Source organism: Triturus cristatus, chromosome 1_1, assembly GCF_964204655.1.
Source record: "Triturus cristatus chromosome 1_1, aTriCri1.1, whole genome shotgun sequence".
In the NCBI taxonomy this organism is placed as follows: Eukaryota; Metazoa; Chordata; class Amphibia; order Caudata; family Salamandridae; genus Triturus; species Triturus cristatus.
Window position 1 is genome coordinate 132,338,906 of NC_140579.1, and position 27,189 is coordinate 132,366,094.

The 27,189-nt window shown below is 47.5% G+C and overlaps 1 long non-coding RNA gene across 1 annotated transcript; it reads right to left on the reverse strand.

Annotated features, from left to right (window-relative positions):
• Window positions 1-1,779: 1,779 nt before the first annotated feature.
• Window positions 1,780-3,751, reverse strand: LOC146869796 (uncharacterized). Its single transcript, XR_014966567.1, has 2 exons — window positions 3,575-3,751; window positions 1,780-2,283 (listed from the first exon to the last, which is right to left on the reverse strand). It is a non-coding gene; the product is annotated as an uncharacterized LOC146869796 (long non-coding RNA).
• Window positions 3,752-27,189: the final 23,438 nt, after the last annotated feature.

The following is a 27,189-nucleotide window of genomic DNA, read 5'->3' on the forward strand; positions in this document are numbered from 1 at the left end:
ACTGAGTTTTTCCGCTATGCCCAGGTGCGTCATGCCTTGTGATCGGTCCTTATAGAAGGTGAGAAGGTGCCTGCGTCCTCTCCATTGGAGGACCGAATTCTGGATGGCCATATGCCGGAGAGCACGATCTCTCTCATCTATAAGAAGCTGATTAATGTCCGGGCTGACCTTCTTCGTGGGTTGCGGGATCAATGGACTAGGGACGGCCTCGAACTGGATGATGAGGACTGGCAATATGCAGTTTCCTCTCCTAAGGAGGTTGCGATTCCGTCGCGTCTGCGGCTGGTGCAGCTCAAAATACTTCATCGAGTCTATGTGACAGGTCCTAGGCTGGTCCATATGGGTTTTTCGGAGGAGGGTCTATGTAAGCGAGGCTGTGGCATGGTGGGCACCTTCCTCCATATTATCTGGGAATGCGGCGTGATTGTGGAGTTTTGGAAGCGAGTGCATGCAGTGATGGGGGAGGTGACGGGCATTGTCATGCAACCGGAGGCGCGGTGTTGTCTCTTGAACGTCTGGGGTCCTACCGATCTTGATGACGCACAGACTCAGTGGGTTACCCTGGGGAACATGGTGGCCAAGCGGGATGTTGCGCGCCTGTGGGGCTCGGCAGTGCCTCCCGCGCTGGCAGCGTGGAAGGAAAATATGGACTGGTGCATGCTCAGGGAAAAGACGGTGTATTGTGCTAGAGGGCGCCCGCGGAAATGGCATGCAGTATGGGGGCGATGGAATCACTATAGAGGGGACATATGTCTGCCCCCTGACCTGGATCAGCCAGAGGAGCAGCTCTCCCCTTGACATTCTTTCCGGCTATATACGTATTGTGGATGATTGATTGCCTATTGTGGGTCTCTGCTTTCCCCCTCCCGCCCCTCATTATAGTATTGTTTCTGGTAGACGAATGGGACGGACTTCCCCTGATGAGCACCCCTCATGTGCACTCGAAGCTTAACGCCTTGCAAGGGTTTGGTTTGTGTTGGTGTTTCTTTAAAATTGAACCTTTTATTTGATTCTCCTGTTTGTTCAGTGTGAATGCATTTCTATGTTGCTTCACCTATGCTGCCGAACCTCCGGGCTGTCGGCTGAATAGCTGTGTCCCGGATAAACTGAATAAAGGTTTAAAAAATATATATATATATATATATATATATATATATATATATATATATATATATTAGTGTTTTCCCCACGTAAAGGCTAAAGCAGATTTTGAACCAGAGTTCAGGTGTTTTTCTTGTATCATGTTTCTTATATCATAGTTATGTCCACTTTATAATGATCCTATGAATGTTCCGCCCTCTAATATTCCAATTTATCATTTTAACAATTCTTACAGAATGCATTGAATTAGCTCCACATATCATACTTCCAATTGCACAGGTGTTGTACCTGGTGTACCACTGCCTTTAACATATTGATTATATTGCAAGCCTTCCTGATGCCAACTGAAAATGTACTCTGCTAGTGATTAAACTGTCTTTTTATACTGCCTACCATCCCTCCTCCCACAATGACCCCAAACCCCGTAAACCCCATAAACATATTGTTAGAAATCGGGTTTCTGCATGGCAGAGGTATGCACCCTGTCCAAACAGGATCACAATCCTAGTTAGGGTAAGTCAGATACACACCCTATATTATGCTATGCTCACCCACTGGTAGCTTGCCACAGAACAGTCAGGCTTATTTTAAGAAGCAATGTGTAAAGTATTTGTTATTTGTGCAACACGTCAAATTGTAAAACAGTGAACACACCACACAAAAAGATACCACACCTGGTTAGTAAAGCAGAGCTTCATTTAATGAACAAAACAAGACCAAAAAGCCCCAAAATCTAATAAGTAGATACTGAGATATGCAATTTTAAAAGTTGAGGTGAAAATAATGCATAAAACCAGTAAAAGCGGCAGTTATGGGTGTCAAGAAGCTCACCGCTATATGTAGGAAAGATATCCAACATGCAATATCAAAAATAGAAGGTGTTTCTCTCCATCTGGAAACACGGTGGACGGAAGGATAAAAAACAAAATGGCGGCCGTTATTTAGGCAAGCCGAGTTGCATCGTCAAAGATGCCAAAAAGGCGATGTAGGCGACATTTAGAGATGTCAGAAGGCTCACCGCAGTAACAAAAGATGATGTTTGACGTCTGGTAGTCAGAAAGTGAGGCGCTTCTCCCTCAGGGCGAATGACATCGGTTGACGGTTGCGGAGCTCCAGAGCTACGTGGCCATCTTGATTGGCGCATAAGCCACGCCCCCCCAGGTCTGCAATAATGATCCATGACTAATAATTAAAGGAAAAAAAGACAGAAAAGTCATGTTACAAATGAATACATAACATTTTACTTACAAACCTATTCAGTGCTAAAAGGTGAGGCCTTTGCAGAATCTTTAAACAACAAATGGCCGGTATTTTTCTTTTGGCAAGGTGGCATCCCTACTCATGAGATGCCTTTTCACTAAATGCATTCTCCTACTGTGGCCATAAAAATAAAATACAAATGTAAGGAATAGGCAGAATGGGAACCCAGAGGGTATTGGAACGAGAGAAAAAACACAAACAAAGCCTTATTATCCAGTTCACAAAAGGCACATAAATGGGCTTTTAAAGACCCGTGCACGCCTGCAACGGGTCAAACTGGGAAAGTTTCCAGAAAACGAAATGGTGAGACAAAGTCCCTGTAATATTTTTTCCCACACTGTTGTCCCTGGATTTTCCTTCCACCGGGAGCAGGAGGTGCTGGACACGGACGGCCTGACCTCCATGCAGTACATAAGGAGTCTCACCACTCCCAAGGCACCCTCGGAGCGCTCATGAGGTGAGATGTGCCATGAGGGTCTTGCCTCACACGGAGTACACAAGATGTGCTGGGGGCACTGAATGGGTCGGGCGCCATCCCACGCAGGGTCCACTCTGAGTGCCTCTAGGGTTCCCCGCTTCACACTCACCCGATGTCTCCTCACACTCACAAGTGGGCCCCTCACACTCACCCTGGGTTCCCCTCACAGCCATGTAGCCCTCTCACAGTCATCTGGGGGCCACTCATAATAACCCCGGGTCCTCTCACACTCACCCAGGGGTACCCTCACACTCACCTGGTGTCCCCTCACACTCACCTCTTGCCCCCTCACACTCACCTCTTTTCCCCTCACACTCATCCAGGGTCCCCTCACAGTCATGGTGGTCCTCTCACAGTCACCAGGGGCTCCCTTACACTAACCCAGGGTCCTCTCACACTCAAAAGTCGTCCCCTTACACTCACCCAGTGTCCCCTTACACTCACCAGTGTCCCTTCACACTCATTCGGGGTCCCCTCACAGTCATGGTGGTCCTCTCACAGTCATCAGGGGCTCCCTTACAGTAACCCAGGGTCCTCTCTCATTCACCAGGGGTCCCCTTACACTCACCCGGTGTCCCCTTACACTCACCAGTGTCCCTTTACACTCATCTGGGGTCCCCTCACAGTCATGGTGGTCCTCTCGCGGTCACCAGGCGCTCACTTATAGTAATCTGGGACCCTCTCACACTCACCCGGGGGTCCCATCACACTCACCCAGTGTCCCCTCACACTCACCCATGGGTACCTCCCATCCAGGGCCCAGTGTTGGCCCCTCAAACTCTCTTGGGGGATGCCAGGTCTACCCCCGCAGGAGTCCGAGGCCCTTCAGAAGGTTCATGTCGGCAGGGCCGGGACGGTGTTACTGCACCACCATGTTGGCAGTCAGAGGTCTGTCAGAGCCCTAGGATGGAAAGTCTGACAGCCCCGTCCACAAGATGGACAGTGCCCTGACAGGTGGATGCTCTGGGGCTGGGCCCTCAGCCCGCCCCTCAAGGGACTTATCTGACAAAAACTAAAGTGAATGAGAGAGTCAGAGGGAGGGGCAGAAAGTGAAACAAGGAAGAAGCTGTCTTCATACCAGGGCGATGCTTTTGCACCAATGTAATCTTGCACAACTGGTTCATCTGGAAATGGGGAGGTGCTCGGGGGTAAGTATTGGCTTTAGCTGTTGACACAGATGTATTCTTTTCTGTGCTATTGGAAGGGAGTTACCAGCTGAGCTATGAAGTCCATACTTTTTATGCACAAGTACATTCTGTAATTACTAAAATCTATATTTTTTAAGCACTTCTTTATCCTAAACCTTTTTGCACATTTTGTAGGACCCTATCTTATACTGTATGTAATGCAAGTTTAAAATAAAGACTTAAACATTCATAGTGCTTTCTGTCGCAGACTGGAACCTCGCAACGCTAAACGCACATAAATCACTATTCTCTTTTTAATTTTTTTTTATTGAACAGAAGAAGTAAATAAACGAAACAAATTCAGGGAAGCCCACAGAATACGGACACGTTCCCCTCGCCTATAACAATTACATAAAGTGACTTTAGTGCAAGGTGCAAAATGTGCATCAAAAGTGTAAAATACATGCATATGGAGCCGTCAGGCAGCATTCGCAATTTTGGACGTTTTCACTCACGAAAAGTATGGACAAATTACAATTAATCAACAACGATAAAGTAGCTGACGACAAGGTGTGCATTGCAAGAGGAACCGACTAATATCTGTCCCATTTCTATATTAATATTAATCCAGCTATCAATTTACAATGAGCAATATTAAAGTGCATCTGTGCCTAACGATTTCATAAAGTGACTCTAGTGGAAAGTGCCAGCTGCGCATCGAAAGCGCAAAATGTATAACAATGGAACCGTCTAACAGCATTCACAATTTTCAAGATTTTCAATTTAGGAAGAGATTTAAATAAATTGAGGTACATGATATTGGGTCCCCCTTTAAAAATTCAGCCCTGGATGCATGCATGGATCAGAATATTTCTTTCCATATCTTCTATTACCTCCAGATGGCTCCATATGGAAATAAACCTCCTCAAACACCCCACCCATTTTGCATATGCCTCTTCAAACTTCTTGGCACGTCCCATTTTTTCCTTGTAGTCCTGAATAGTTGGCACCCGGCTAGTTCTCCAATTTTGGAGAACGAGGGAATGGGCTATCGTTAATGTGATGAAGATAAAAAACTGCCCCCCGCCCCTTATTAAATAGCGCGTGACACTGGACCGTGGAGCCAGGCTGATAAGAGCACACAGCCCTTCCCAAAATTGGGCTAATCGACTTTGACACGTATAAAATGCGTGCAGTCAATCCCCTATGCCAACAGTCTGGCAGTCAAAACATTGATCAGGAATGGTTGGGTAAATGTAATGGAGGGTCGCTGGGGTATAGTACGCCATCCAGCAGGAGAGAAAAGACATTTGCTTTAAATTCGCCTCTCAAAGACATGTCCTATCTCTGAAATACGAAGGTATCCCACCAGAGGTCAAGGGGATTATTGCCTATAATGCACTGGCCACGGTGTAGGGGGGGTTTTCACCCCTCGTGAGTAAGCTAGCTCTGCATGACTTGTGCAGTGAAGAAAAAAATTACTTTTTTTATATATAACCCTCACACACACTAGTGGTGTCATGTTTCATCATTGGGTTCACCCTGACTCCTAAAGGCCAGGGTGGGCTCAACCATATTTCAGGGAGCACTTAATAGAAGGGTGACAGTGGGCTAAACTAGAGATTAAAATCCCTCACCTTCTTGTAGGTATTCCCTTATTAGTGGAGCAGGTGGGAAGAACGAAAATAATAACTCTTGGGTAATGTGGACTGTTATAGTCCTCTTTTTTAGACCAACATGTTTCAGCCCTACTCTAAGGCCTAACAAGGTCTGGGGCTTTCATCAGGGTATCAGAACAATACCTCCCTGGTAAATCGGTCAAGTTAACGACTGGCTTTCAATGGGCTGGGAGGCATGGAGGGCAACTTATGCTATTTGCCGGGACTGATCCCTTGACAAATGTTTGACTATAGGGAGGCCCACCCTCGCTCCTGAGGTGCCTGAACACTCAATATATTTGGGTGATTCGCAGCAACGACTACTGACAGGCAAGTACTAATACTGCCCCCTTACTGTTACTTGGCATTATTCTGCCATTTGTGCAGGCCGTGGTCTCTGTGACATGGCAGGTAAAACTACTTGCCACGCCCGGAGCTCCCCCTTTTATTACATATAAGTCACCCTTAAGACCGTCCCTTGGCAACCCAGAGGGCAGGGTGCTATGTAAGCAAAGGGAAGGACATGTGCTTGTAGGCTTTGCATGTCCTGGTAATAAAAAACAGCCTATTTCATTTTTCGCTATGGTGAGACCTATTCCCCTTATTAACTAGCATTGGGGATTCCCTTACTTGCTTCTAAGTGGTAATTCATGATCCCAGGGGAGTAGCTTTATCATCGTTGGTATGGGTAGTGATAAATGTACTTTGCTGGGAAGGGTGGAATTAACACTACTAGTGCAGAAATGCCCCTTTCCGACAGTGGGCATTCGTCTGCTCCTATCTTTGCTCTATGTGACCTCCAGCCTGTCTCCAAAGCCCATCTGTCAGGGTGGCAGATCCCATTCATGCATTCCTCCCCGACAGCCATAAACCCAGTAAGGCCAGGATTGGCTGAACACCCCTCTGCATAAATCTGCATTCCGATGTCCAGCCTGGGCAGATGGGAGGAGAGGGGGCTCACACAGGGACATCAAGGTGTAATGACCTGACCCCACCCGAATGGCTAGTGATTCCCATTGATAACCTGGCAGACAGGACTGGCTTGAAATGGGTGCTTTCAAGTTTCACCCACATCAAAGGCACATTTAGGTATACGTACTGGGCCTCTGACCCTCCCAATTCAGACACTTCTGGACCTACACCGAATCGCTGTCAGAAGAACTGCAATGCTGTTCAAAGGACTCAACTGGACTGTTTTTCTTGAAGGATTACTCTCCTGCTGCCTGCTGCTCTCTCACTCTGCTAGAAGGAGAGCTGGACTCTGCCTTCCCTCCAAAGTTATCTCCAAGGGCTTGCTGGCTTGCCTCCTGTTTCTGAAGAATCAGAAACACACAAATGTCCTGCAGTTCTGCTGGTGCTGCCGGACTCTGCCTTTTGTTGGTCCTACCCTTGCCTGAGCTGCCCCTTTTAAGTTCAGGGCTTCAAAGTGGGTTCTGCAGCTGAGGTTCTGCCAATTGTGACCTAAAGCAGCGTGAAGCCTCGCAAAGCGTTGCCAAACAGCTGAAAGCGCTCGGATCCGATTCCGGATGAACATAAAGCCTCGCCACACAGCCTCTCTGAACCAGCACCGGATGATGCAAATCTTGCCATGCTGACTGCGCCCCAGGATCCAAGTTACTGTGTTCAGCGGGTCCAAGTGGGTCCCTGTAGCTGGCCCGCGCTTCATCGCAGTCGGTCTCAACTTTGGATTTGCACCAGTCCCTCGCGACCTGAAGTAACCTTTTTTGTGCTACCTGCTTCTAAGAGCTTTATTGCATTTATTTCTTTAAAACTCAATATTTGACTTCTACTTTATGGTTTTTGATTATTTTGCTCAGATTATTATTCTCTATTTTTCTAAACTTCTGTGGAGTCTTTGTGGTGTCTTTACTGTGTTGTTGTATGAGTTATTACACAAATACTTTACACATTGTCTTCTAAGTTATGCCTGACTGCTCTGTGCCAAGCTACCGAGGGGTGAGCACAGGATAATTTAAGATTGTGCTGTGACTTACCCAGACTAGGAGTGTGGTCCATTCTTGGACAGAGTGTGTACCTCTGCCAAGTAGAGAGCTGATTTCTAACAGTTTGTGTACAAAAAAATCACTTGTATGTTTTATTAGCCTAGAATGTTCCACCATCCATAACAATAATATTGGACATGATGTAAGGGACACCAGATTATAGGTTCACTTTGTTCACTCCTGATGTAGTCAAAAGGGAGGGTTAATGAAGGTTTTAAAATTCATGTTTAGAAACTTTCCTTTCAGATAAATGTCAATGCATTGCTGAGATCTAATGCACTAAACTGAAGCACTACCATATTTCTTTTTAAAGATGTTATTGTTGTGTGCCAAAAGAGGTTACATAGCATGATAGTAGCCAGGTATTTAACAATAGATTCCATTATACACAGACAGAAAAATAGTGCTGTGCTATTTATGAAGAGTTAGCAAATACGTTTTATATTTGTCTTTGTAACAAACTAACCCATAATAAATTGTTCATCCACACACCTCTTGTCCCTTTCCCGCTGCTTTAGCATAGGCAACAGAGCAATGAATCCTGTGGTGCTTAGAAGAAAGTGTTATATTTGGGGGTCTCTAGTTGGCAGAGGTAGGTACCTTTGTCTAAATAGGGACGCTTGCGTCTAGTCAGGGTAAAGGGGTACACTCCTAAAATAAACCCTGCTCACCCCCTTGGTTGCATGGCACGAGTAGACAGGCTTATCTCAGAGGCAGTGTGTAAAGCATTTGTGAACACATACAGTAACCCAGTGACAACACTACAGATGGACACCACACAAGTTGTATATTAAAAATAAGTATTCTTTATATAGATTTAACTCAAGACCATAAACGACAAAAATCCACAATACTGTACTTAAAATGGTAGAATTAGCTTATTTCTCTTCATATGTTAAAATGAGACACTTTGTGTTCAATGTACCTTAGGATGCATAATGCTATACAACGAAAGTGTTGCAGGGAAGTGATGCGTCGGTTCCTTACACGCAAGAACGGTGATGCGTCGGGTCCTTACTGCTGCGTAGGGGATGGGTCGGTTCTTATCTGCGAGGGGAGGTGATGCGTCGGTTTCTTACTGTGTTTCCGTAGCAATTCAGCCCGCAACGCCATGATGCGATGAAGATCCGGTACAATGCGACAAAGATGGCATTTTCTTCTTGATACTTCTGAGCTGCGACAGGCCCTGCGACACGCTTCCCGGTGATGCGGCGGCATCTGTTGCGATGCTGACCCTCTTCTCCGGTGATGCGAGACGCTTCGGCAACGATGTGACGGCCCTGCGGTAACTCAATGATTCTTCTGAGCCGCGACAGGCCCTGCGACACGCTTCCCGGTGATACGGCGGCGTCTGATGTGACGTCGATCCTCTTCTCCGGTGATGCGAGGCGCTTCGGCGGCCCTGCGATGACTCAACGATTCTTCTGAGCAGCGACAGGCCCTGCGACGCACTTCCCGGTGATGCGGCGGCATGTGATGCGACGTCAATCCTCTTCCCCGGCGATGCGAGGCGCTTTGGCGTTGTGAAGAGACAGCGGCAGTTCGGTGTCACACTTCTTGCTCGTAAGTCATGCTTCCAGCTCCTTGCGACACGCAGTCCCTCAGAAAGCCCAGCACAACTGCAGGCACTTCCAAAGAACTCTTGGGGAGGTGGTTGGTGAAGTCTGTTGTCCCTTAGACTTCAGCAGGAGGAAAGCTCTTTTCTCAAGCCCTTTGGAGATCCTTCACAAGTTAAATAAAGTACACACAAAGTTCCTTTCTCCTCTCTTTGGCGGTCAGGCAACCACTGCAGGTCAATCCCTCAAGCTTAGGGATAGTCTCTCCTCAGTATCTCTGGTTCCTCTCCTGAGGAAAGGTTTCTTCTTGTTTCCCAAAAGTGATCTAAAGATCTTGGGTTTGGGTCCCAATATTTATACTCAGTTTGTCTTTGTTCTCTGAAGGCAGAGAGGCCTTTGCCTATTCCAAACCAGTTCTGGTCAGTCCTGGAGCACTCTGTTCACATGACTTCTTCTTTCCTTTCACAGTGCAGGGCAGAAACATCAGACGCACCACAGGAGGTGGAGCCAGCATTGTGGAGGGAAGGCACAGACCTATTCAGGTCCCAGGTGCAACTCCTCCCACCCATCTGCATGCAGATCTCTCTGTTCAGCCATGTGCTGACTCACCCTGTCTCCTGGAATCCCCCAGCCCCTGTCACTCAAACTCCAGACAAGGAATACACAATCTAGCAGAGGCAGGCTTGGATGGTTAGACAAGAAAATACCTACTTTCAAAAAGTGGTATTTTCAAACACAGAATGTTAAAACCAACTTCACTAAAAGATGTATGTTATCATTCTGAGTTCAGGCATACTAAACTCTAATTTCTACCTGGTTCCCTGAGTCAGTTAGGATTATAAGATGTAATAATCAAACTGCCCATTCTGGCCTATGGGGAACAGGTAGCCTTGCAATATTGAAAAACGAAAATGGCTGTAATTCACTATTAGGCCATGCCAAACACAACAGGGCATGTCCTACCTTATACTTACAATGCACCCTGCCCTTGGGACTACCATAGGGGTGACAAATATACAGAAAAGGGAAGGTTTAGGGACTGGCAAGTGGGTGCACTTCCCCAGTCAGCATGGTAGTACCAGACTGCACACAGGCTCTGCAATGGCAAGCCTTAGACACACTTTAACAGGCTGCTTCTGTGGGTGGCACAACCAGTACTGCAAGCCCACCAGCAGCATTTGGATTACCAGCCCTGGGCAATCCTGGTGCACGGTACTAGGGTCTGACAGGTGAACCAAACCAGCCAAGTCATGGAATCACTAATCCATACATCAATTTACCATAGAGATCACTTGCACTGTAGCTCTGGATAGCAGTGGCACAGTGCCCAAAGCATCTAACACCAACAAAAAGACATGAGGCAACAGCATAAAATGGAAGGGAGACCCACGCCAAGGTGCCAGGTCTAACACGTGTCCCTCCAGTTGAGATGTGAGGAGAACTACCCTACCTCCTGGGAGTTCTCATCCCTAAGGCGGAAAAATCTGGACAGACCATCAGCATTGGCGTGTTCTGTATCAGGGTGGTGTTCCACCATGAAATCCATTCCCTGTAGGGAAATGGACCACCCCAACAGCTTTGGATTCTTACCCCTCATCTGCATCAACCATCTGAGGGGCCTGTGATCTGTCTGAACCCGAAAGTGAGTCCCAAACAAGTATGATCTCAGCTTCTTCAGTGCCCAGACCACAGCAAATGCCTCACGCTCAATAGCACTCCACCTCTGTTGCCGTGGAAGGTACCTCCTACTGATGAAGGCTACGGGTTGATCTAGGCCCTCCTCATTCATCTGTGACAAAAGAGCCCCCACACCATGCTCTGAAGCGTCTGTCTGAACGATAAACTCTCTGGAGAAGTTGGGTGCCAGGAGCATGGGCACCGTGAACATGGCAGTTTTCAGGGCCTCAAAGGCTTTCTGACAGGTGTCAGTCCAAATCACTTTCTTGGGCTTGTTCCTGGAAGTCAGCTCTGTCAAGGGTGCAACAATGCTGCCATACCCCTTGACAAACCTCCTGTAATATCCAGTGAGTCCTAAAAAGGCTCTCACCTCTGTCTGGGTTTTTGGTGGTTCCCAAGCCAGGATAGTTTCAATCTTGGGCTGTAGGGGCGCCACCTGGCCGCTCCCAACCTCGTGTCCCAAGTACACCACGAACCCTACCCGATCTGGCACTTGCTTGCCTTGATCGTGAGGCCTGCCCACCGCAGCGCCATCAACGCTTCCCAGAGGTGGCGCAGATGTTCTTACCAACTGGCGCTGAACACTGCAACGTCATTTAGTTAGTCGGCACTGCACTCTTCCAGTCCATCCAACACCTGGTTGACCAACCTCTGAAAGGTGGCAGGGGCATGCTTCATCCCAAAGGGCATAACCTGGAACTGGTAGTGCCCATCTGGTGTGGAGAATGCTGACCTCTCTTTTGCCCCATCAGTCAAGACGATCTGCCAGTACCCAGACGTGAAGTCAAATGTGCTGAGGTACCGGCCAGCCCCTAACCGATTGATGAGCTCATCAGCTCTGGGGATGGGGTGCATGTCAGTCCTCGTGACTGAATTGAGCCCTCGGTAGTCCACACAGAACCGGAGTTCTGGCGTTGCACCCGGTGCGGCAGCCTTTGGGACCAAGACCACTGGGCTGGCCCAAGGACTGTTAGTGGACTCAATCACCCCTAACGCAAGCATCTTGGATACCTCCTCCTTGATGCAAGCCCTCACCCTGTTAGTCACCATGTAAGTTTTGTGCTTCACAGGAGGACTATCTCTAATGTCCACATTATGGATGCACCAATCAGTGACACTGGGAATCAGGGAGAACAGATCAGAAAACGGTCCCAGCAACTGGAGGCAGTCATTCTGTTGCTCAAGGGTCAGGGTGGGAGAGAGGTGTTAGACTTGGCCCTTTTTGCAGGGTCATCCCTAAACTTTTTGCTTTCCTCCTAGCCTTTTTGCTGACATAGTGTTGGTGGTTTTAGGACTCTGGGCACTTTAGCACTGGCTAGCAGTGCAGAGTGCGTGCGCTTTCTGCGGACAATCTCTAAATAAAACAGAATAAGTATGGCATATTTGGTATGTGTGGAATGGAAATGATAAATGCTGCGCAATGGTGTGCACAGATTTACTTTTACTATTTTAGGAATGCCACTTTTAAAAGTTGGCATTTCTGTTTGCTGTGTGCCTGCCTACATGTCTGTTTCTAGAAGTGACTGGGGCTGGTGAGGATTGGGAGGCTCCAGGGAAGCAGGGTCAGGCTGAGTGGGAGGTCTGCAACTAGAGTAGTGGGCGGAGAAATCCCCTGCCCTGTACAGTGCTAGCTCCGCCCCCCTACTAACATCCCTCCCAGTGCCAGTTGGGACTGGAAATTCCAAGACCCTTCCAGAAACCCCTACCCCCTAGACCCTTCCAGAAGCTTCTACCTCCTTCCAGACACAGGGCAGGGAGGTGTATAAATACAGGGGCTGTGAGCCCATGGGTGTGTGCTTGTGCTGACATGGAGGGGACACTCTGCCAGGAGGAACCGCCGTGGGACCCTGCGCACTGGCCCCTGTGCCCAGCTCTGCCCCTCTACCCTCTACTGGACCAAGGAGAGGCTCTGCAGGAGTAAAGGCTGCTGTATTGGAAGGATTGCCTCTTCGCTGTGCCTGACTATTCCCAGGAACTGCTGCTCTGCCTGGTTGGGTTGTCCCCCAGTCTGCTGACCTTTTCCCAACCCTGCCTCAACATTTTTGGGTCCTTGCACCTCGTGGCACTATATTTTAATCCCCCCAAGAAGAAGCATGTATCTGGCAGCGCTGTCCTCCCTATGTGCTCACACGGAATCCCCAGTGTAGGGATTCCCCCGCGTGCTGCCTGCAAACAGCGGGAGCCCACCCCGCATTTTTCCTGTATTTGTAGACCACGAGTGGGAGCCTACCCCGCAACTTTGTGCTTATTAAAACAAGCAGGTGCCCACCCCGCAATTGGCGGCCTCTCGCGGGTGCCCACCCCACATGTGTGAGGAGCACCGGAAGAAGCGGAAGTCAGGCAGGCTGTGGGCGGAGCCTGCCCAGGAACCAGGCAACTGCCGAGGCCCGAGCGGGGCTCCCTTGAGCTGGTGGGAGCCCTGCGTCTGACACCCAGGAAGCCGTCCAGAGCCTAGCGGGCTACGCATCAAAGCCCCAGGCCCCAGGAGGGGGTCCGGGTGAAGCCAAAGGGAGGCGGCGTGAAGCAGTGGCGGCCGGTGAGGTAGCAGGGCTCCCATGCGCTGAGGAGAGCCCCACGACATCGGCAAAAGCAGGAGGAAGCCGGCCTGCAAACCAGAGCCTCCCCGAAGGAGAAGAGCGGAGTCTGGAGGCGGGAAGAGACCCGGTGAGTGGGGGCTCCGGGGAGCATCGCGGGTGCCGGAAGGGGCACCAGGAGGCTAAGCTGCCGTGTGGGTTTAGGAGAGTTGCGGGACTGCGGGAACTGCCTGGATTAGGTAGCGGCCTGCCGGGGACTCCGCATTTCATCCCAAAGCGCTGCAAGTGGTTTTTTTTTCTTCCTCTTTGGGGGCCAGTACCTTCGTTTCCTCACCACAGCTGCGCCGCAAAGGCGGGCAGTTGCAACATGGGGGACAAGCTTCCTGTGGAGTCCCTGAGTGGGGCCCTCCGCCTGCATATTAACTGGGCCAGTGTTCTTCTGGGCTACACAGCGGCGCCGCAGTTGCGGGACGCTGCTACGTTTTGGGCATTTTTCTCCCTTCAGAGCTCCCGAGTGGGAACTCCTACGTGAACAGTGGTGACAGTGCTGGGCTACTTCCAACAGCTGCCCCGCCGGACAGTGGGCAGCTGCAACGTGGGCATTCCTTGGTGGAAGTTCCAGAGGAGGGGCTCCCCAGGCGCCGTAGCGCCACAAGGTAACTTGCTCAGCTGTGCCGCAGTTGCGGGCAGCTACGAGGGGCCTATTTGTGTGCCTGACAAGGGGGGCACTACAATGGTCATAATCTACTGGGTGCACTACTGAAGGCCCTTATGCCAATGATGCTCCCTAATGTTCTTTTCTAATGCTCATACTACTGATTGGTGGCATGATGTGGTTCCTACCTACTGTTGATGCCCATGTGTTTTTATGCCTAATGTTCAGGTCTAATGTGTTCATGCTAATAATGATGCCCTCATGCTCGTCATTTATGCCCATCCTAAAATGGTTACACCTAATGTTATGCATAATGTGATTTATGCCTATTGTGGGTATGCCTAATGCTAACATGATTTATGCCTAATGTGGTTTACGCTGATTGCAATGTTGCTACCTTCATTATTTTACCTGTAGGGACTGGGGCCTTTACATTTACTGTTTATGCTTGGTGATGGTTCTGGCAGCGACCCGATTGGCACTGCCCTGTACCTAGTCCCCTGTAAATAATGTCATGATGCCTGTAGGCACAGTGTACATGTCTGTGATTCTAATGTGTTTTTATAATACAAAGGCTATTTTTATATAACCTTGTGTGGAGTCTCTATTGTAGTGTACCTGGTGTGTCGCCGCTGTGTGTGTGTGTTGCGCAAATGCTTTACACATTGTCTCTGGGATAAGCCTGACTGCTCGTGCCAAGCTACCAAGGGGGTGAGCAGGGGTTATCCTCAGGGTGTAGCTCTCTCGCCCTGACTAGACCGGGGGTGTCTGCCTGGCTCTGGAGCGTGCCCTAGCCTACCGGGAATCCCCGTTTCTAACAAGAGGCTTACACCATCCACTGACCCATCTCACTCTGTCGCCGACAGGAGGTCAGGAAGAGGCTCAGTCTCCTCCTTCATTCCAGCATCTGTCGCTAAGAGCATGCCCACTTCGGACTTCTCCAAGTGGGGCTTCAGGCGGTTGACATGCAGGACCCGCAAGGGGTTACTGGGAGACCGCAAGTCCACCAAGTAGGTAACAGGACTTTTGCGCTCCACCACCTCAAATGGTCTGGTCCACTTATCCTGGAGCGCGCAGGGCTCCACTGGGGCCATGACTCTCACCTTCTGACCAGGCTGAACCTCTACCAGAGTGGCATTCTGGTCGTACCACCGTTTCATCTACTCCTGGCTGGCTTCCAGATTCGCCTCAGCGAGTTGCCTGAAACGCCTAGTCTGGTTCCTGAAGGCCAGCATGTAGCTATATACATCCTGGGGAGATTGCTCCCAGCCTTCCTTGACCAGACTCAGTGGTCCTCTGACTGGGTGTCCATAGAGAAGCTGAAAGGGACTGAACCCTAGAGATTTCTGTGGCACCTCATGGTATGCAAACAGCAGGCATGGTAAGAGGATGTCCCACTTACGCCTCTAGGTTCCTCAAGACCCATAATCATGCCTTTTAGGGTTTGGTTGATTCTTTCTTGGGGGTGGTAAGGAGTGGTTACCTTGTAGGTTACCCCACACTCCTGCCACAGGGACTTCATATACTTTGAAATTAAGTTTGTACCTCGGTCAGACACTTCCTCTCGAGGGAATCCCACTCATGAGAAAATTCCCATAAGTGCCCATCTCACCACAGGGGCCGTCACTGTCCTCAGAGGTATGGCTTCCAGGTACCGGGTGGCATGGTCCACCAAGACCAGGATGAACCTGTTGCCCATGGCTGTCTTGGGGTCCAGTGGCCCCACAATGTCAATACCCACCCGTTCAAAGGGGGTGCTGACCACAGGGAATGGCTGGAGAGGAGCCTTTTGCTTCCTCCCACTCTTTCCACTTGCCTGGCAAGTCTGACATGTCCTGCAATGAGTGTCTGAACTCTTGCGCATTTGGGGCCAATAAAAGTGGGTGACAAGCCTCTCAAAGGTCTTGTCCTGCCCCAAATGTTCTGCCAATGGTACATCATGAGCCAGCCCCAGTTGGAAGGCTCTGAAGCGCAGGGGTACAATCAGCACACGGGCTGACCCAGGCTCAGCAACCTTAGGCTCACTATACAGGAGACCATTCTCCCAGTAGATCCAATGTGATCCAGACTGATCACCTGCTGCCTGGCTTGCAGCCTGCTGCCGCAAACCCACAAGAGAAGGGCATTCCTTCTGCTCCTTGCAGAATTCTTTCTTGGAGGGTCCTCCTTCTTGCTGCCAATGGGGCAGCTCAGGCAGGTCCCCCAGTTCAGCTACCTATTCCCCGGTAGGCTCCAGGGCATCCCCCTCAGGGTTTAACTCCTCCTGGGCCGTGGGAACTTCGAAGGCTGGTTTCCCGTGCCCCCTGCCTCTTCTCTTTAAAACAGGGACCTGGGCCTCCCTCTCAGGCTCCAGGTCCTCTTGAGAACCCTTACTGGTTGCCATGGACCGTGTGGTGACACACGCCCAGTCAGGCAGACCCAACATCTCCAAATGAGCACTTCGCTCCACCTTCACCCAAAGTGAGCTCTCCAAATTGTTCCCTAACAAACAGTCAACAGGCATGGCTGGCCTCACGGCTACTTGAAGAGTACCAGAGACCCCCCCACTCAAAGGGAACCCGAGCCACCTTGCAGTGGCTCTCTGTGTTAGATCAATCCTTAGCACACGTTTTTGATTGTAAACCACAGGTATGTACAGTATATTGACACAGATAAACAAAATATAAATCAGAAATTGGTCTTTTCTTCTTGTCAGTAGTTCTTTAATAGTATATACTTCTCCTTAGTCTGTCTGTCACCAGCCAACACGTGTTTCGTTGCATGAGGGAATAGTTGTCCCGCAACTTTGTCAAGGCTGTTATGTGAAGAAACAAAGTAATATATGCTTGTAATGTTCAGCGTTAAATACTTAAAAATAAGTTAGAATAAATTGGTTCACATTAGCCCAAGTGATGCAAGTGCAACCTTCAAACCAGATGCAAAAGTAAGTCTTAAAACTTCTAGTTACACAAAGTGTTTAGAAAAAGGATTGGTGAAGTCAACACATCTTAAGGGTCATGTACATAGCATAACGGTCTATGATCCTAATAGAGATGGAGAGAAATGGTGGTGATGGCTGTGAAGTGAGATATAACTTCTAAGCGTCAGAGTCAAGTGGTAGTTGGTGATAACTAACGGTAACGCTAACGGGTGAGGTGCCACCCTTCGTAAAAGTGTATAGCCCGAAGTGATATATTCCATATATAGGTAGTCCAATCAGACTATCTTTATCCTTATTAGTACGAAATGACAAAAAAGACATATCTACCTATATTCAGACTGAATACAAAATCTGAAAGTATAAGAGGAGAACATGGACATATTGTAAATAAGCGATTCCGGTGAATAACCACTGTTTTAGTGTTTAACCATAGGGGATATATAAAATGTCATACTTAGTCGGCGGTGATAATTCCAAACCGCAGATGGTTTCAGTGTTCTGGGCGTTTCTTATGTAAATTATTCGTCGTCTTCCGTTTGTGCTGCAAATAGTCATAAAGAACCGCCCATAGGTAAATACTGTAAGGATGTTAATAATATACATTACAATTCGAGCCTCTATGTATAATTATTAGAGACGTAAAAAACTTAGCTGTCATTAGTGATAGTAAAGTTGGTATTCTAACAGTGGTAGATTGCATAGCAGAGTACCATTTTGTATATGAATTATATTAGTTGGCTTGTAATTGTATAAGACCGATAGTAAAACGTCCAAATCCCCCTTATTCCCAGTCTAACGTGTAAGCTCTTGTAGTCAGTAGAGCTATTAGTGTATCTAACAGGTAAACTCTAAGCCGCATCGGCTAAGACTATTAAAACTACGTAAAAGGTGGAGTCGGGAGGAAGCGTACCTAATTCTCCGTAGTGTGACGGTATATCAAGTGTCCGTGGTGGTCGCCCCAGTCGAGTACGCTGGTGTGAGTTTGGCCGTATTCGAGATTGTGAGTTATAACCGTGATCACGCATTTGAGTTTGCGTGAGGGCCCGTGATTGACGTGATAGTGGAGGCAAAAGAAGGACTAAGAGTAACTGTGGTCTTAATAGTCGCCATCTTGGAACGTATAATCAGACGCGTAAAAGTAGCAAAGCTTTAGTATTATATTGTGATAAGGGTATTACGAATATTTCGATATTATGCGGAAGTGTACTATTCATTACCAGTCTCTCCACCGATTAGATTCATTACAAACGAACATGTAAATAGTCATAGTGTATACATAAGAACCAAATAAAACCTCATATTTCATCATGCGAAAACGAAAGAGAAAAGGCAAGTGAAAAGTTTGTTGACCATAATAAGGGACATAGCATATCGTCACAATATTTTAGATAACAGTTTATCTTCAAACCTCTTTGCAGTAAATGTTAGGTTAGATTAAGTCATCATAAGTTAGGTTCCTTAGTTATAACAAAATGTTTGACTTTATAATGTCATACCCCTTCATTTGTAGAGAGGGTATATGTGTCAGCCATTTGGAGTTTTCTACTGATATTTATTTTCCAAGAAAATAATGTAACTCCTGGTCAATATTGAGTCCCTGTTCCACACTGTGCAGTTTGAGAATCCAAAGGGCCTCTTTTTGTCTAAGAGTAAGTTCTCTGTTGCCGCCTCTTGGGTTGCTAGGAACATGCTCTATTCCGAAAAATTTGAAGGTATGAATTGTCGATTGAGCCGAGCATATAGACATGTGTGCCGCCAATGGATATCGCATGTCATTTTGTCTGACCGCTCTCATATGTTCACCTATTCTTTCTTTCAACGCTCTGATCGTGCTACCAATATATTGTTTATGGCATTTACATTCAATTATGTAAATTACAAATTTGGTCTGACAGTTTATGTTTGTTTTGATTGTAAAGGTTTTGTTGTCAGGTCCTACAAATTCCGTCCTTTTGTCATCTGCCCATTTGCAAGAGTTGCAGTGACCACATGTATAAAAACCTATAGTGTGTTTACTTAGCCAATTGGTCTTCTTAACCGGTTTAGGGTAACTAGGGCTGAGTATGTTTCTCAAAGAAACCCCTCTCCTATATGTTATATGGGGTTTGTCTGTTATAAATTCTTTTAGGGTAGCATCTGATTTGAGTAAATGCCAGTGCTTGGTCAGGCTCTTTCTCAGAATTGCAGACCAGTTGTTATAGCCCGTAATTAGTCTGATTTTCTCGTCTTTTTTTACCTGTTTGGGTTTTTCTTTTAGTGTGTCTTTGTGTGTTATTTTGCCGATCCTCTGCTCAGCTTTGTGTAGTAATTTCTTACTGTAGCCTCTTTTCTCAAATCTGTTCAAAACTCCTTTTTTGTAGATTTGGAATTCTTCCTCATCACTGCAATTACGTCTGGTCCTAGTCAGTTCCCCATATGGAATTGAGCGTATTTGATGATATGGGTGTGCACTACTCGCATGTAGTAAGGCATTACATGACGTAGCCTTTCTATATAGTCTGCTGTTGATTTTATTCTCTTGTATATAGAATTCTACATCTAGAAAGGCGATGTTGGTTTTGCTAGATTCCATAGTGAATCTAATGTTGTAGTCATTATTGTTTAGAAAATCTAAGAAGCCCAATAGTTTTAACTGTGTGCCTGTCCATATCATAATGCAGTCATCTATGTAACGACCCCAGAATAAAATTGAGTCATTCCATTCAGAGCCTGATGGGCCCCAGATTTCCATCTCCTCGAACCAACCCATGAAAAGGTTGGCATACGAGGGTGAAAATCTGGAGCCCATCGCAACTCCTTGTTTTTGTCTATACCATTGTTCTTTGTAAAGAAATACATTGTTGTCAAGTATTAATTCAACCATCTCTATTAACATTTCAGTGTGGTTCCAGGAGCTTGCTGCCCTTCTGTTTAGCATCTTTCTCACTGCTGTTATGCCTATGTCCCTTTTTATACTTGTATATAGTGCTGTCACGTCCAGTGTTACGAATGTCATGCTTTCTTCCCAGTTCAGATCCGCCAGGGTGCCCAAAATATGTTTTGTATCTCTTATGTAAGATGGTAAGTTTATTACTAGTGGTTTTAGGAAGATATCCACATATTCGGATACCCTCTCTGTCGGTCCGTCTATTCCTGATATGATGGGTCTACCAGGGGGAAAAGGCAAATTTTTGTGTACCTTAGGTACCGTGTAGATACAGGGATATCTTGGTCGGTCTACTTTTAGGTACATTAACTCGTTGTCATCTAGTAATCCCTGTTCATGCCATCGTCGTAGGTGTTTGTTGATGTAATCGGTAAGCGTCCAGATAGGGTTACCAGTTAAAGTCTCATAACAATCTGTCTCATTCAGTTGTGATAGTATCTCTTGTTCATAATCTGTACTGCACATGATTACCATGTTGCCCCCTTTGTCTGCCTCTCTTATGGTTAACTCCTTGTTCTCACTGAGTGTTCTAAGTGCTATTCTTTCTTTGTATGTAATGTTATCTTTTTTCATTTTTACCGCAGTGTTTTTATTGTCATGTTTGTCTAATTCAGAAAGTACTAGTTTATGAAAAAGATCTATGTTATTGCCTGCAGACAGAGTTGGAGTCCATTTTGATTTTTCTTTTAGGTTACTCGAAATGCTGTAGTCCATGTTTATGTTAAGATCTCTCATGATTAAATCAGATGTTATGACTTCATCTTCACTGTCTGTAAGAGATATCAACAATTTTGTATCCAATATATCCTGTATGGATTGTTCACTAGATATCAGTAAACCAAGATTTTGCTGAGTATTTTTATTTGGACATTTGTTCATTTCAAAGTATTTTTTAAGTTTGATACGTCTTATGAACTTGAATAAGTCTATTTTTGTTGCACAAATGTCACCAGGACTGCTGAGACAAAAATTAATTCCTTTAGATAACACAGACACCATTTCATCAGTTAAATTCACATCAGTAAGGTTTATAACAGAAACATCATTTATTTTCTCATGTTCCATGATCTGGTTCTCACTCCAGGACGTTCCGTTTCTCTTACCCCCTCGTTTTCCCCTCCTTGTTTTTCTCCTTGTATAGGTCTGCGACTTTCTATGTTTCCCTTCTTTATTCTCCTGACTTCCATTACAAAACTACTCTCATTATTGGACATGTTACTAGCTCCTTCTGTTCTATCTAGGTCACTGTCACTAGTGTGCACGGTATCTAATGAGGTTGTGCTGGAGTTAGTGGATTTCCCATCTCCCGTCTTAGAAGGCATTGTTTTGGGCACCAAGTGATCATATTTTCGTGCGAAAGTAAATACCCTGCCACTGGAGTAATCTCGTTCATCTCTTTTAAGCTTTCTCGTCTTGCGCTGTTTAATATCCGCTACATGTTGTTGTATGATGTTATTTAAGATTACATAGTTCTTTTCCATGATCTCTGGAAGATTCATGTCTTTAATTTCGGTTTCTAATGTCTCAATGTCTTTTTGTAATTGGGCAACTTTCCTCTCGCAGTTCTCTATCAATATTCCCATGAGTTTGTTCGAATTGTTATTGAGTTCTTTCTCCCATTCTGCTAACAGGTCTGCCTCTAAATCCTCAATATACTGTACATACCTGTGGTTTACAATCAAAAACGTGTGCTAAGGATTGATCTTACTGGTTAGGGTTTTACCCACAATTCTAGGAAGTCAGGTGGTTCTTCCTACCTTGTAGCACCGTTCAGATAAAATACAGCGACTACTATAAATGTAAATTTCTCTTGGCGCCAGATACCTAAATTAAATCCACCGAACAGGTTTTGGCTCTCTGTGTTGTCAGCGGCAACAACTGGGTAAAATGCATTGGGGACAACCTGCTCTTGAGATACCAGGTGACACTTGACAGCTGTCACACTGGATCCTGTGTTTCTAAGAGCCTCCACTCTCTGGCCATTGATGGTCACCCACTGCCTGTACTTCTTAGTGTTATCAGGCAGTTGGGTCCTAGGGACCACATCACAGTCCCCTAAAGAGACAAGGGACATCTCTGTGGGACCCCACCCACCTTGCACACCCCTCTCTTCCCCCAGGGCTACACTCGCCATCTGCCGGGGTGGAGCACCAGTGGGTGCTGTCTTTCCAAACTGTGGGCACCGGGGATCATTAGACTTATGGCCCAATTCTTCACATGTGTAGCACTTCAGGGGTCCCCTAGGAACAGGGTTACCTGTAGGGCCCCGTGCATCTTCTCAGGGGGAGGTTGGGAACCTTTCCATTGGGAATTACTTTGGGGCCCTCTCTGGAACTCCCTCTGTTTCCCCTTGTCCCCCCCAGTCTTCTGCTGGGGACCCTGCCCACTCTTGGCTGAGTCTCCTACGTGACCCTTGTGGACCGGGGTGCTCACCCAGCGGTCCACCTCCTCAGCAAGCTTCCTAGGATTAGTCAGCCTACTATCAATCAGGTGCTGGCGTAGCTCTCGAAAGCAATTACTTGACAAGTGCTCCCATGCAATTAAATCAAAGAGCCCCTCAAAATCATTTACTTTGCTACCCTTCACCCAACCATCCAATGCTCTGCAAAAGAAAGTTAGATATTCTACACAGGTACTTGACTTTACCTTCTTGTAATTTCTAAACCTTTGTCTATACAATTCAGGAGTCAACCCATACCTGGGCATCAATGCTTCCTTCATGTGGCTATAAGAATTATGGCTTTCAGAGGGCAAGTCTAACAGTGTATTCCGCCCCTCACTAAGGAACTGCCCCCACAACCCCGCTCCCCATCCTTCTCAGGGACCCGGTGGGAAGACATGGCTACCTCATAGGCCTCAAACCACTGCCCAATGTCATCTTTCTTGTAAAACTCTTTCACCACATCTTTGGGAATATACACTCTAGCTTCCACAGGCATTGACGGTGTGTTGCCACCAGAGGGAGTAATCTCTAAGCTCCTGGCCTTCAACTCCAACTCCCTCAAACTTTTCTCATGATCCAACTGCATTCTCTTTTCCTCTAGGTACAATTTCCTATTCTCGAACTCCAGTTGCCCACTCAACTTGAGCTTGGCCAGCTCCATTTCATGCATCCTAGATCCCTCCCTGTTCTCTAACTCTTCTGGAGACAGGCCTTTGGCAGAAACACTGCTACCTACTGGGGAAGTTTCTCTCCTCCCCCCTGGGCCCAATAGCCCACCCAGCTGCTCCTCTGCATTCTCAACCCCTTCCACATCCTATGTGGTACTCCTTGCTGCGACCCAGGCCCTCAGTGCCTTCTGGTACTCATCCTTCTTGGAGAGACCGGTCATTGCAACTTTGATTCTCCTGCAAAAGTGCTTCAGCTGCTTGACATTGTAGCATTCCAGTTTATCCTCTTCCCAATCATAATCAACAGATGCTATGGATGCTGCTTTCTCCATGGTGGTTAAACTTGGCAGTTCTTGGCAAAAATAGAAAATCCCAGGAAAAACAATCTACCAAAAGTATGTGGTTGCGTTTTGGTCTGCACTCACTAGTAGTGTTCACCAATCCCTGTACATGAGTCACAAATGCAAGTCCAGAATCCCACCGCTGACCACCAATGTTAGATTTGGGGGTCTCTAGTTGGCAGAGGAAGGTACCTTTGTCCAAATAGGGGCCCTTGCGTCTAGTCAGGGTAAGGGGGTACACTCCTAAAATAAATCCCTGCTCACCCCCTTGGTAGCTTTGCACAAGCAGACAGGCTTATCTCAGAGGCAGTGTGTAAAGCATTTGTGAACACATACAGTAACCCAGTGACAACACTACAGATGGACACCACACAAGTTGTATATTAAAAATAAGTCTTCTTTATATAGATTTAACACAACGCCATAAACGACAAAAATCCACAATACTGTACTTAAAATGGTAGAATTAGCTTAGTTCTCTTTAGATGTTAAAATGCGACACTTTGAGTTCAATTTACCTTAGGATGCGTAACGCTATACAACGAAAGTGTTGCAGGGAAGGTGATGCGTTGGTTCCTCACACGGATGAACTGAGATGCGTCGGGTCCCTACTGCTGCGTAGGGGATGCGTTGGTTCTTCTCTACGAGGGGAGGTGATGCGTCAGTTTCATACTGCGCTTCCCTGGCGATGCGGCCCGCAACGCCATGATGCGATAAAGATCCGGTACAATGCGACAAAGATGGCGTCTTCTTCTTGATGCGACACCATGCGTGCACGCCCGACGGCCATGCGGTGACTCAACAATACTTCTGAGCCACGACAGGCCCTGCGACACGTTTCCCTGTAATGCGGCGGCATCTGATGCGACGTCGATCCTCTTCTCCGGTGATGCGAGATGCTTTGGCAATGATGCGACGGCCCTGTGGTGACTCAACGATTGTTCTCAGCCGCGACAGGCCCTGCAACACTCTTCCTGGTGATGCGGCAGCGTCTGATGCGACGTCGATCCTCTTCTCCGGCGATGCGAGGTGCTTCGTCGGCCCTGCGATGACTCAACGATTCTTCTGAGCCGCAACAGGCCCTGCGACACGCTTCCCGGTGATTCGGCGGCATCTGATGCGACGTCGATCCTCTTCCCCGGCGACACGAGGCGCTTTCGCGTTGTGAAGTGACAGCGGCAGTTCGGCGTCACGCTTCTTGCTTGTGAGTCGTGCTTCCAGCTCCTTGCGACACGCAGTCCCTCAGAAAGCCCAGCACAACTGCAGGCACTTCCAAAGAACTCTTGGAGAGCTGGTTGGTTACGTCTGTTGTCCCTGAGACTTCAGCAGGAGGCAAGCTCTTTTCTCAAGCCCTTGGAGATCCTTCACAAGTTGAATAAAGTACACACAAAGTTCCTTTCTCCTCTCTTTGGCAGTTAGGCAACCACTGCAGGCCAATCCCTCAAGCTTAGGGATAGTCTCTCCTCAGTATCTCTGGTTCCTCTCCTCAGCAAAGGTTTCTTCTTGTTTCCGAAAAGTGATCTAAAGTTCTTGGGTTTGGGTCCCAATATTTATACACAGTTTCTCTTTGTTCTCTGAAGGCAGAGAGGCCTTTACCTAGTCCAAACCAGTTCTGATCAGTCCTGGAGCACTCTGTTTACATGACTCCTTCTTTCCTTTCACAGTGCAGGGAAGAGACATCAGACACACCACAGGAGGTGATACCAGCATTGTGGAGGGAAGGCACAGCCCTATTCAGGTCCCAGAGTCAGTTAGGATTATAAGATGTAATAATCAAACTGCCCATTCTGGCCTATGGGGAACAGGTAGCCTTGCAATAGTGAAAAACGAAAATGGCTGTAATTCATTATTAGGACATGCCACACACACACCAGGGCATGTCCTACCTTATACTTTCAATGCACCATGCCCTTGGGCCTACCATAGGGTTGACTAATAGATAGAAACGGGAAGGTTTAGGGACTGGCAAGTGGGTGCACTTGCCCAGTCAGCATGGCAGTACCAGACTGCACACAGGCTCTGCAATGGCAAGCCTTAGACACACTTTAACAGGCTGCTTCTGTGGGTGGCACAACCAGTGCTGCAAGCCCACCAGCAGCATTTGGATTACCAGCCCTTGGCACTCCTGGTGCACTATACTAGGGTCTGACAGGTAAACCAAACCAGCCAATCATGGAATCACTAATCCATACATCAATTTACCATAGGGAGCACTTGCACTGTGGCACTGGATAGCAGTGGCACAGTGCCCAAAGCCTCTAACACCAGCAAAAACACATGAGGCAACAGCAAAAAATGTAAGGGAGACCCACGCCATGGTACCAGGTCTAACACTGTTCTAGAGGGGAAATCAAGGCAGCGTGTCGGCGATAGGCACCCTTAAACCACTGCCTTGAGTAGTTGCCTAGATGTGGTATAAACAACTACTATATACAAACCGAGAGTGCATGTGTCAGGAGTGGATTATGGGGGGAGGGTATCATTCTTGGTGCAGCCTTTAAAGCCCACCCTCCACAATTTCCCATGCCTGTGCAATCAAATATTTTATCAGCCCGGCACATTCCTCCCTGTGTAACAGGCGCTCTCAGATCGAACTAAGCAAAACCAAAGGGGATGATGGACAGAGTGTTGAACATTGCAAGCACTCACCCCCAGTCAACTGATCTGGGTTTAATCCATCATCATTCTTTAGCTCACTCCGCCACCCCAGTTCAGGCATGGTCATATGCAAATCAGTCTGACCCTGTGCCTCATGGGAACAGTCCAGCCCGAACTGCCAAGCCATGTCTTCCTGGGAGCGGAAACAAGCATCTTGGGACCGGTTTCTGGCTAATCAGCCAGGCTAGCTTGAATCCAGTGGCAAAGTGAGCAAGGGACCCACGTCTGGGCATACCATGCTAACTTAAGGCGAACAAAGCAACACCAAAGGGGATGATGGACGGAGTGTCGAACATTGCAAGCACTCACCCCCAGTCAACTGATCTGGGTTTAATTCATCATCATTCTTTAGCTCACTCCGCCACCCCAGTTCAGACATGGCCATATGCAAATCAGTCTGACCCTGTGCCTCATGGGAACAGTCCAGCCCGAACTGCCAAGCCATGTCTTCCCGGGACCGGAAACAAGCATCTTTGGACCGGTTTCTGGCCTATCAGCCAGGCTAGCTTGAATCCAGTGGCAAAGTGAGCAAGGGACCCACGTCTGGGCATACCCTGCCAACTTAGGGCGAAGAAAGCAAAACTAAATGGGATGATGGACGGAGTGTTGAACATTGCAAGCACTCACCCCCAGTCAACTGATCTGGGTTTAATTCATCATCATTCTTTAGCTCACTCCGACACCCCAGTTCAGACATGGCCATATGCAAATCAGTCTGACACTGTGCCTCATGGAAACAGTCCAGCCCGAACTGCCAAGCCATGTCTTCCCTGGACCGGAAACAAGCATCTTGGGACGGGTTTCTGGCTTTTCAGCCGTCATCAGCCAGGCTAGCTTGAATCCAGTGGAAAAGTGAGCAAGGGACCCACGTCTCAGATCGAAACCAAGAGAACGAAACCTTGGTCCAACATATGATAACCGGAGGAAGTGAATCCTTCCAGAGTGGTGTAACACTGTGTTTTGCTAGCAGATGAGGCAGGTCAAGGAACTTGGTTAATGGTTTCTCTAAGTAAAGTAGGGGAATACGCCCAATAGGTCTGCTTCTGGAGAATTTGTTAGTACACGGCCCATCGCGGAGGACAGCACCTCCAGAACTCTCTGCTAGTATGAAAAGAGTGTGTGGCAAGACCTAAGAATATGAAGCATATTGGCATCTAACTGCAGACAGCGAGGACATGCAGCTG